Raw genomic sequence first — 9,534 nt, forward strand, 5'->3', positions numbered from 1 at the left:
TCATTTTTTGTTGATTGTTTTATTAGTTGTTGGTTTGGTGTAGATGGATGATGGAGGTAAACTTGGGTTGAGATTTTACATCCATAGGGCTTGAGCTCCAATATCTCCAACATCACACAATATTATGTTTTAAAATAGTTATTCAGCTGTGTGACCTATTGGCAAGTGCACCAAGTCATTTATAGTACAACCAAATGGGGGTTATCGTATCCACATGGATTTAGCAAGCATATTGGTAGTTAGTTTTTGAGTTTTTGTACTTGAAACACATTGATTGTAGTATATATATTATATAAATTGAGTTGAGTATAGGCTATGAGTGGATTTCATCTCATCCTTTTCCATGGCACCACTCAAGATCTTATTTATGTACTTACGCAAACCATTCATTGTCTTGGGATTGCTCTTTAAATGTAACTCTAGGTCCATTCCTAACACCTAGAGTCTAAGATCATCAAACTTCAGTATGATTCCTCAGTGACTGCTTAAATGAATCACCTACATTAGGATCAAGACTCTATAACCAGCTTGAGCCTTAGATCTATTCCTAGCATCTAAAAGCAAAAGAAGAATTAGTTGAACCACAACTTGGAACCAATTCTCACTCAATCGCAAGCCAATGAAATAAGACAAGTGATCAGTTAATCCAAGAACAAGCGCAAACTAACTCACAAAACATATTGAATGAAATCATATATAAATATCCAAGTAGAAGTACAAAGAATTATAATTGATTATATCCAACCTCACGAGAGATTTTAAATACTAATAGAGTATTGCAATGAAAGCATCTCTTTGGAGCCTCACAAAACTTTGTCTTATTGTGTCTACATCTTTCTCTACTAAATACGTCTCCAATCAATGTGTAAATGAGGACATGAGGTCTGTATTTATAAATTGTCCAAGGTGGTGCTCAACTCCAACTTTGGCGCTTAAGCCGCGTAAGTTTTGTTCCAAATCCTTCCACACCGCCTTAGTTAGGGCTTAAACTACACATTTTGGGCTCGAGCTGTAAAAGTTATATTCTAGATCCTACCACAAGTTGGTGTTTGAGAGGGTTTCCTTTTATGGCCAAAGTTTCATCCTTTCATGCTTTAGCTCCTGAGAAAGGAAGGAGTCTTCATGGCTTAGCCTAAAGTTTAGTGCTTGAGATTTCCCTTTGCAATGGGTTTGATTTATGGCTCGAGCCTCGATTCTGCAACTCAGCTGCATTAGTCACAATTTGACCAACATTGAATGATTTTAATCCAATTTCTCTATTTTTCCACTTTAACTTTGTGTTAATGCTTAAAATGGCAAAATAAACTAAATATGGTTGGATTAAGCTAAGTTTAAACAAATTCAAAACAAGATAAGTGCTATAATTATCTTACAATTCACATAATTCGGCCACTTATCACTACACCTCCACTTTAGAACTTTGTTTGTTCTCAAACAAATCACAAAATCAGTTGGTACAAAATGGTTCATTGCATACATAATCATTGAGGAAGCAAAATTAGTTGGCCGAATAACTCATATCAAATATCAAGGCATTGCTCACAGTACTAAATGATGTTCATTCAAAATATCAAGATACAAATGCAAAATCATTACAGAGTTTTAAATTAACACAATATCTCTCATTAAAATTCTCATTTAAGTGCAACAGATTTTCCTCCCCAATTGAGTGTTTCACTTTATGCAACCTTGCAAGCTTCCACTTAGTTTTGTATTTTTGTTTCAAATAACTAGGTACACACAATTAGCATGGATGACTAAGGTCTTTGAAGGGTTGTAATGTGCCTAGGGTGTCAAGAAAATATGGTTTTTCATGACAATCAAAACTCACTAATAAAGGAGTTTTAACAGTATGCACATGGCATTGGTTTCTTTCTTTCTTTTCCAACCCTATTTGGCATTTGTTCATCTCTCCCTTGCAGGTGAATTAACTTTTCCATTCAGCCCTTTGGACTACATTAATATTTTTTTCATTCTTTTTTTGTATTTTTGTTGATATCACCTTGATCTTTCTTCTTGTTTCATTCATAACAACTTCCTTTTTGGTTTTGATAACACACACATACTGTTCTATCTCCCTCATCAGTAAGAAAGGTAGGATTCTCACATTTTCAAGCTTAGGGTGCATGTATGTAAAGTTGAGGTTCAATTCAATTTATGATGGTTATTTGTTTGGCTCTAAGCTAAAAATATTCAACAAAAAACTTACCTTGATCCTTTCCATGCTTCTCATGCTTAATAGAAATCAAAACTAAACACAAAACCAATAAAATTACTCAACACGAATGCCTCAATCATGTCACATTTAGTGTTTGGTTCACTCTTCCTACTAGGTGGATTTACTCATTATGTTAAATTTTGAATTCTATTTGCAATGCATCTTGAGCATTTAAGCATTAGGACTTACCACCTTTCTTGATTTTACATATCCTTGAGGCTTTTAAAGTTCAAAAATATTTTTCCAGTTTTTCTCCTAATTCTTATTCCAACCAAAAGTTTAGAAGGATTTTATATGCAATTCTAAAAGATATCAGCTGTCCAAAATGTCCATGCCTATACTTATGCAATAATTCAAAGAAAAAACAAAAATTAAAGACTGAAACTAAATGCAAAAATTTGAAAAGAACTATTTTTTTTTGTTTCAATCTTCCTCCGCATCATGATCTTCTAATTGGCTCCTAGACCAAACCACCTAGTTAAAGAACTCATCATCTTTAAATTTAGAGACTTCAGCATCCTCTCTGTCATGGCTTTAGTTCATTATCTACTTAGTCAGCTTCAATACCGAAAAATTGATGACTAGTTTGTTATTAATAATTGTTTTAATTTAAAACATAAATAAATTTTAAATTAACTTTAAAAAATATTATTTATTGAAGAGTTAAAATTGGAAAAATAATGTATAAAATATTTCTTGTATAACTTAAATTTATAAAACTTGGAAACACAGGGAATCGAACCCCGTACCTCTCACATGCGAAGCGAGCGCTCTACCATATGAGCTATGTCCCCTGACAATTTATATTTCTAATTGTATTTATGTTCTTGACTTGTTTGGCCAACTTCAGTACTAACTAGTTGTGTGTTTTAAGCGAGGGTCAAAGATTCATAACTTTATTCCATTTAACTTGTTTCAAGATGAGCTCAAGGCTATTCATGATCATTTCCTAAAAATAAATGTGAGGAATAAGGTTAGAAATGCAGGTTTAGTTTGTACTCCCCATGTTCCAGGTGGAATGACAAATCTAGAAAAATTCCTAGGTTCTAAGTGCATGGCACAATATCCTTAAAGCATAAGGCCCCACACCAAAACCTCAAATGATGATTTTGTCATCTCCTTTATTTGTTTGATCAGTCATCTCACTTGTTGAAGAAGAATTGTCTTTTTATCTTTCATAGCCTTGTTTTTACATTTCATTTCTAAATTGTTTAAAGATCAAGCTTTTTGCAGAATATAACACAACAGGAAAAAAAATCAAAGTTCCCCGAAATTTTTTTGCTTAACACTAAAATTGGAATTTGATATGCTCTTACCTTTGTTGATTACAACAAGTTATTAAGGTTCTGTTCAACTTTCATTCAATACTTCCTTTAAGTTCAATGTTCAAAATTGTACTAAAAATCACAACACCTAATTTCACAAGTTACAAATCTGAAACACATTTAAAATCATAAATCAAAACTTCTACAATCTGTCTGGTTTTTCCAAAACTGCACCTTCCACGAAAATCCAGAAAATATGTTCTTACATTCAAATAAAAGATCATGGAATCAAGAATGTAATGCAAAATGAATCAACCAAATTGGATAATTGTGGTGAAAGTTATGCATCAAACAAGAAACAAAGGTCAAAGTTGTCCTTTACAATTTGTTTCGTATTTTTGAAATTAAAATGCATCTTCTACAAACCTCCAAAAAATTATGTTTTTACATTCAAACTAAAGATAATTGAATAAAAAACATAAAAAAAGAATTAGCTTAATTGGATAACCATGGAGAAAGTCATGCGTCAAACAAGCATCAAAGGTCAGAGTTGACAAATTTCAACTTAAGAGCAAATTTTCTATAGAATTTTCCTTTCAATAGCAGAAAATACACAAAGATTCCAAAAAAGAATGTATGTATGTATCTTTTGAACTTACCTTTTGTTTGAGATATGTTTGAGATCGAAACAAAAATTGAAGATATATATGTGAGAGCAAACCAAAAGTTAAAACTAAGATTATACAAAAGTACAAAATTGAAACTTTACAACTATACAGACCCAATATTTACTAGATATCTACATATATACAAAACGAATGGTTAGAAATACTAAATACTTGAATTAAATTCCTAACAACGGTGCCAAAAACTTGATGGGGTTAAACTTAGGTTGAGACTTTATATCCATAGGGCTTGAGCCCCAACATCACACATTATAGAGTTTTTAAAGAGTTATTCAGTTGTGTGACCTATTGGCAAGTGCACCAAGTCATTTGTAGTACAGCCAAATGAGGGTTATCATATCCACAAGGATTTAGCAAGCATGTTGGTAGTTTGTTTTTGGGTTTTTGTATTTGGAAAATATTGATAGTTTATATAGATTGAGCGGAGTAGAGATTATGAATGGATTTCATCTCATCCTTTTTCCATGGCACCACTAATGATCTTGTTTATGTACTTACACAAACCATTCCTCAATGACTCTAGGTCTATTCCTGGCACCTAAAGCCTAAAATCATCAAACTTCAGTATGATTCCTTAGTGATTACTTAAATGAACCACCTGCATTAGGATCGAGACTCTATAACCACCTAAAACCTTATATTTATTCCTAGCATCTAAAAGCAATAGGAGAATTAGTTGGATCACAACTTGGAACTAGTTCTCACTCAATCACAAGCTAGTTAAATAAGACGAGTGATTAGTATCCAAGAATAAGCACAAAATAACTCACAAAACAGATTGAATGAAAATATCCAAGAAGTAAAATTATAGAGAATTAGAATTGATTATATCCAACCTCACGAGAGAGTTCAACTACTTATAGAATATTGCAATGCAATCCCAACAACATCTATACATAAGATTTACAATGAAAGCATCTTTCTTGAGCCTCACAACACTTTGTCTTAATATGTCTACATCTTTCTCTAATAAATGTGTCTCCACTCAATGTCTAAAATAAGGACATGAGGTATGTATTCATAAATAGACGAGGATGATGTTTAAGTCCAATTACCAGACATAAACAGAAGAGACAAACAAAATAAATCTTGTCACAATGGAAACTTTCAAGATATAAAAGCTACCTACCTTATCCTCTTGCATTACTACAAGACTTTTCTTCCCCATTAGGGATGGAAAATAAACTCATCCCCGTAGGTATTGTTCGAACCCATCTTGGTTTTGACGAGAAGTTCCCGTATTGACTTGGTATGGGTATAGGTATGGGTATATAAAATCTCCAATTTTATCAATTGGGTATGGGGATGAGTATGTGGATATACATATCCGCCCCATTCCCATCCCCATACTCGCCATAATACCCATCCCCACCATATCCCTGTCCCCATTTAAATTATTAAAATATTCATAGTCATTTAAGTAAACTTATATATATGTGTTTATATATATATATATATATATATATATATATATATATATATATATATATATATATATTACCATACACTTTCTATTATTTATTTCTTATAATTGTTTAGTTTGTCATACAATTCATTTGCATCTCCAATATACTTTTATATTATCATAACCTTTATGTAATTATGTTCAAATGATGTATGTCAATTAAATATTTTTTATGTCTCACATTTGAATATTTCTATTCTTTCTTAATATTTTTATTTATTGTCTATTTTCCTTTTACATGAGAATGTTTAACACTCTAAATTTAAGTGTTCAATAGCATAACTCTTTCATTTAGTGGGCAATATAAAAAATTGGCTTTATTACTCGGATCATACCCATTTTGGTTCGAAAATTTCAAAATGGTATCCACTTTGAACTTTGTCTCAATTTAGTACCCAATTTTGATTATTGCATCAATGTAGTACCCTCCGTTAAGTCTTCACAAACGACGTTAACTACCTTGCCACGTGTCAGCCTCTGGATTTTTTAATTTTTTTTAATTTTTTTTAATTTTTAATTTTATTTTTATTTTTTTTAAAATTGCCACGCGTCAAATCTTTGATGTGACACGTGACAAGGTATCACCACGTGTCAAGGTCCCTGACAAGTGTCATTGTCTTTATTTCAACTTAGTCCCCACATGTGTTTATTTGTTTCAATTTAGTACCCATATATGTTTATTGGTTTCAATTTAGTACCCAATTTATTTGTTTTAATTTTGTCTGAATATTTTTTTACAAAATAGAGAAATATAATGTCTCCCTTAAGACCAAATTTATTATTTATATAAATGTTATATTTATATTTGTTATTAAAAATGACTTACAAATATGTTATTCATGACTTTTACTATTAACTTTAATATAAATTTCAATACTTAATTTTATAACTCATTTTTAGTAACAAATATCACTATAACATTTATATAAATAATAAATTTTGTCTTAAAAGAGATACAATATTTCTCCATTTTAAAAAAATATATTTGAATAAAATTCAAACAAATAAATTGGGTACTAAATTGAAACAAATAAACATATATGGGTACTAAATTGAAACAAATAGACACATGTGGGGATTAAGTTGAAATGAAGACAATGACACTTGCCAGGTACCTTGCCACGTGTCACTGACAATGCCACGTGTCACATCAAGGGTTTGACACGTGACAAAAAAAAATTCTTTAAAAAAAATTCAAAAATAAAAAATTAAAAAATTAAAAAAAATTAAAAAATCCAGAGGCTGACACGTGGCAAGGTAGTTAACGGCGTTTGTGAAGACTTAACGGAGGGTACTATATTGATGCAATAATCAAAATTGGGTACTAAATTGAGACAAAGTTCAAAGTGGGTACCATTTTGAAATTTGCGAACCAAAATGGGTATGATATGACTAATTAAACCTAAAAAATTTATCTTCTTTATTCTATTATTATTAATTTTTGTTTAATTTGAAAAACTATTTTTTTTTCGCTAAAACAACTTTCGTTATTTCTCAACCATTGACTATGCTATATTTGAAAAGTTTTCTTAGATCTCTAAAGTATTTTTTATTCTATCATACCCTTAATTATACACTCGCTTTCCTTTATACAATTTCATTCAATAGTTTCTCAAATTATTTCTAAGACACACATTTGATAATTTTTTAATATTTTTATTTGTTGTTTATCTTTATCATGTAGAATACTATTTTGATATATTTAATATAATTATTTTTTATTTTTTAACTCATTGTCATACTATAATTTTGTCACTATAATTGTATAAATAAAATTTATTTACTATAATATAAAAATTTAATATAATTGCCATGAATTTCATTTTACCACCAACATATATTGAAGTTCAAAAGATAGAAGATGTATGTCAAAATTTTATTATTATTAGTTTATTCTGTGTTCTTTGTGTGATTTTGATCAAGTGATGTATTATAACTTTTATTAGTGTAAAAAAAAGATTCATTATAATTTAAAAAATTTAATTAAATAGACATTTAAAATATATTTTAATTTGAATATTTTTTTTTCTTTTAGATTTTTTCTTAAATATTTTCGATTTTTTCAACTAGGTTTGTCAATAAATTTAAAAATGTTTGCAAATTTAATAAATGTTTTGATTGTCATGAAATTTTATTTGGTATTCTAATTTGAAATGTATACAATTATAATTTCTTTATAAATGTTTGATATCGAAGAAACAACCATCCTCTTAATATTGAATATTTGATAATATTATGTTTATATTATAGTAAGAAAGCGGGTATGGATATGGGTATGAGTATACCCGTTATCTAGTGGGAATGAAGACGAGACAAAAGTTTGATATGAGAATGAGGATGAATTTTTTCAATTAAAATAGGTATGTGATAGTGAAATTCGTCCCCCGTCCACCCAATTGCCATCCCTATTCCCCACTCACTAAAAATAAGTTTTCTTTTTCAGTTCTGATATATGACGAATCTATGACAATGTTCTCACTAATCCATTTTTCTTTGGTTAAATTACTTTTTTGGTCCTTCTATTTGTTAAGTAATGTCAATTTGGTCCTTAAGTTTTTTTTGTCTCAATTTGGTCCTCATTTTCTTAAAAATGATTCAACTTGGTCCTTACCATTAGTTTAACCAAACGGTGTTAAAGTCAACATCACGCGTCAATTTCTGTTTTTTTTTGAATTTTTTGAATTTTTTTACATGTGTCACTTCACAATTGTGTCACGTGTCAAAATGATTCAATTTGATTCCTATATTTGTTTTTAGTTTCAATTTAGTCTCAATTTTTGTAAAAATGAAGCAATATTGTCCCTCCTTAAATTGACACTCAATTTACTTTTGGTATAAATCTTATGATGATATTCATAATAAATTTGATATTTTTATTAAATATTTATAGAAATATTTTAAATTAACTTTAAATTTTGTACAAAACATTAAACTTTGGTTTTATTTTGAACTTGAAATTTAGTTCCTAAACTTATGTGTGACAAGTTATTTAATTTTTAATCTTCATTAAGTTTGTATAATATGGTACACTTGACACCTTTATATATGATGACAAAATTATTAATTGTTTAAATTAAGTTTGGGGTTTAACTGTGTTTAATAATAAAACTATAAAAAAAGTTTGTTTAAAATGTCAATTTTAGTAAGAATATCATCATAAGATTTATACAAAAAATACATTGAGTGTCAATTTGGAGAAGGACAATATTGCTTCATTTTTACAAAAGTTGGGACTAAATTGAAACTAAAAACAAATATACGGACCAAATTGAATCATTTGACACGTGGCACAACTGTGAAGTGACACGTGCAAAAAATAAAAAAATTTAATTTTTTTTTAAAAAATATTAAAAATTCAAAAAAACCAGAAATTGACATGTGGCGTTGACTTTAACACCGTTTGGTCTAAATTAACGGCAATGACCAAATTGAATCATTTAAAAAAAAATGACCAAATTGAGACAACGAACAAATTGGAGGACTAATTTAACACTACTTAACAAATACAATGATTAAAAAAGTAATTTAACCTTTTTCTTTTAAATCTATAATAATATATATAAAGATATAAAGATGATTCCCTCTTTTGTGTCCATATTTAAATATTCCAATTTTACCCTTTAAAATATAATTATTTATTAAATTTTTGAAAATTGACCGTTATTTTAGAAGCTTTTTATAAAATGATCTATATCTGCTTCTTCTTTTTTTCCTATTTATCAACAATTATTCTCTCATCTTTTTTATATATTTCACTTTATTTTTAATAAATATAATTTAATAACATTACAATATCATCACCTACTAATATAATATTACACATACTTAAAAAATATGTACACACAAGCACTATCGCATTTGTGTTTACGCTGGTCGTAATAAACTCGATACCTATAAATT

General features: G+C 29.1%; 1 non-coding gene across 1 annotated transcript; it reads right to left on the reverse strand.

Moving 5' to 3' along the window:
• Nucleotides 1-2,939: 2,939 nt before the first annotated feature.
• On the reverse strand, nucleotides 2,940-3,012 carry TRNAA-CGC. The gene has a single exon. It is a non-coding gene; the product is annotated as a tRNA-Ala (tRNA).
• Between the last annotated feature and the right edge of the window lie 6,522 nt (nucleotides 3,013-9,534).

Source organism: Vigna unguiculata, chromosome 6, assembly GCF_004118075.2.
Source record: "Vigna unguiculata cultivar IT97K-499-35 chromosome 6, ASM411807v1, whole genome shotgun sequence".
In the NCBI taxonomy this organism is placed as follows: domain Eukaryota; kingdom Viridiplantae; phylum Streptophyta; class Magnoliopsida; order Fabales; family Fabaceae; genus Vigna; species Vigna unguiculata.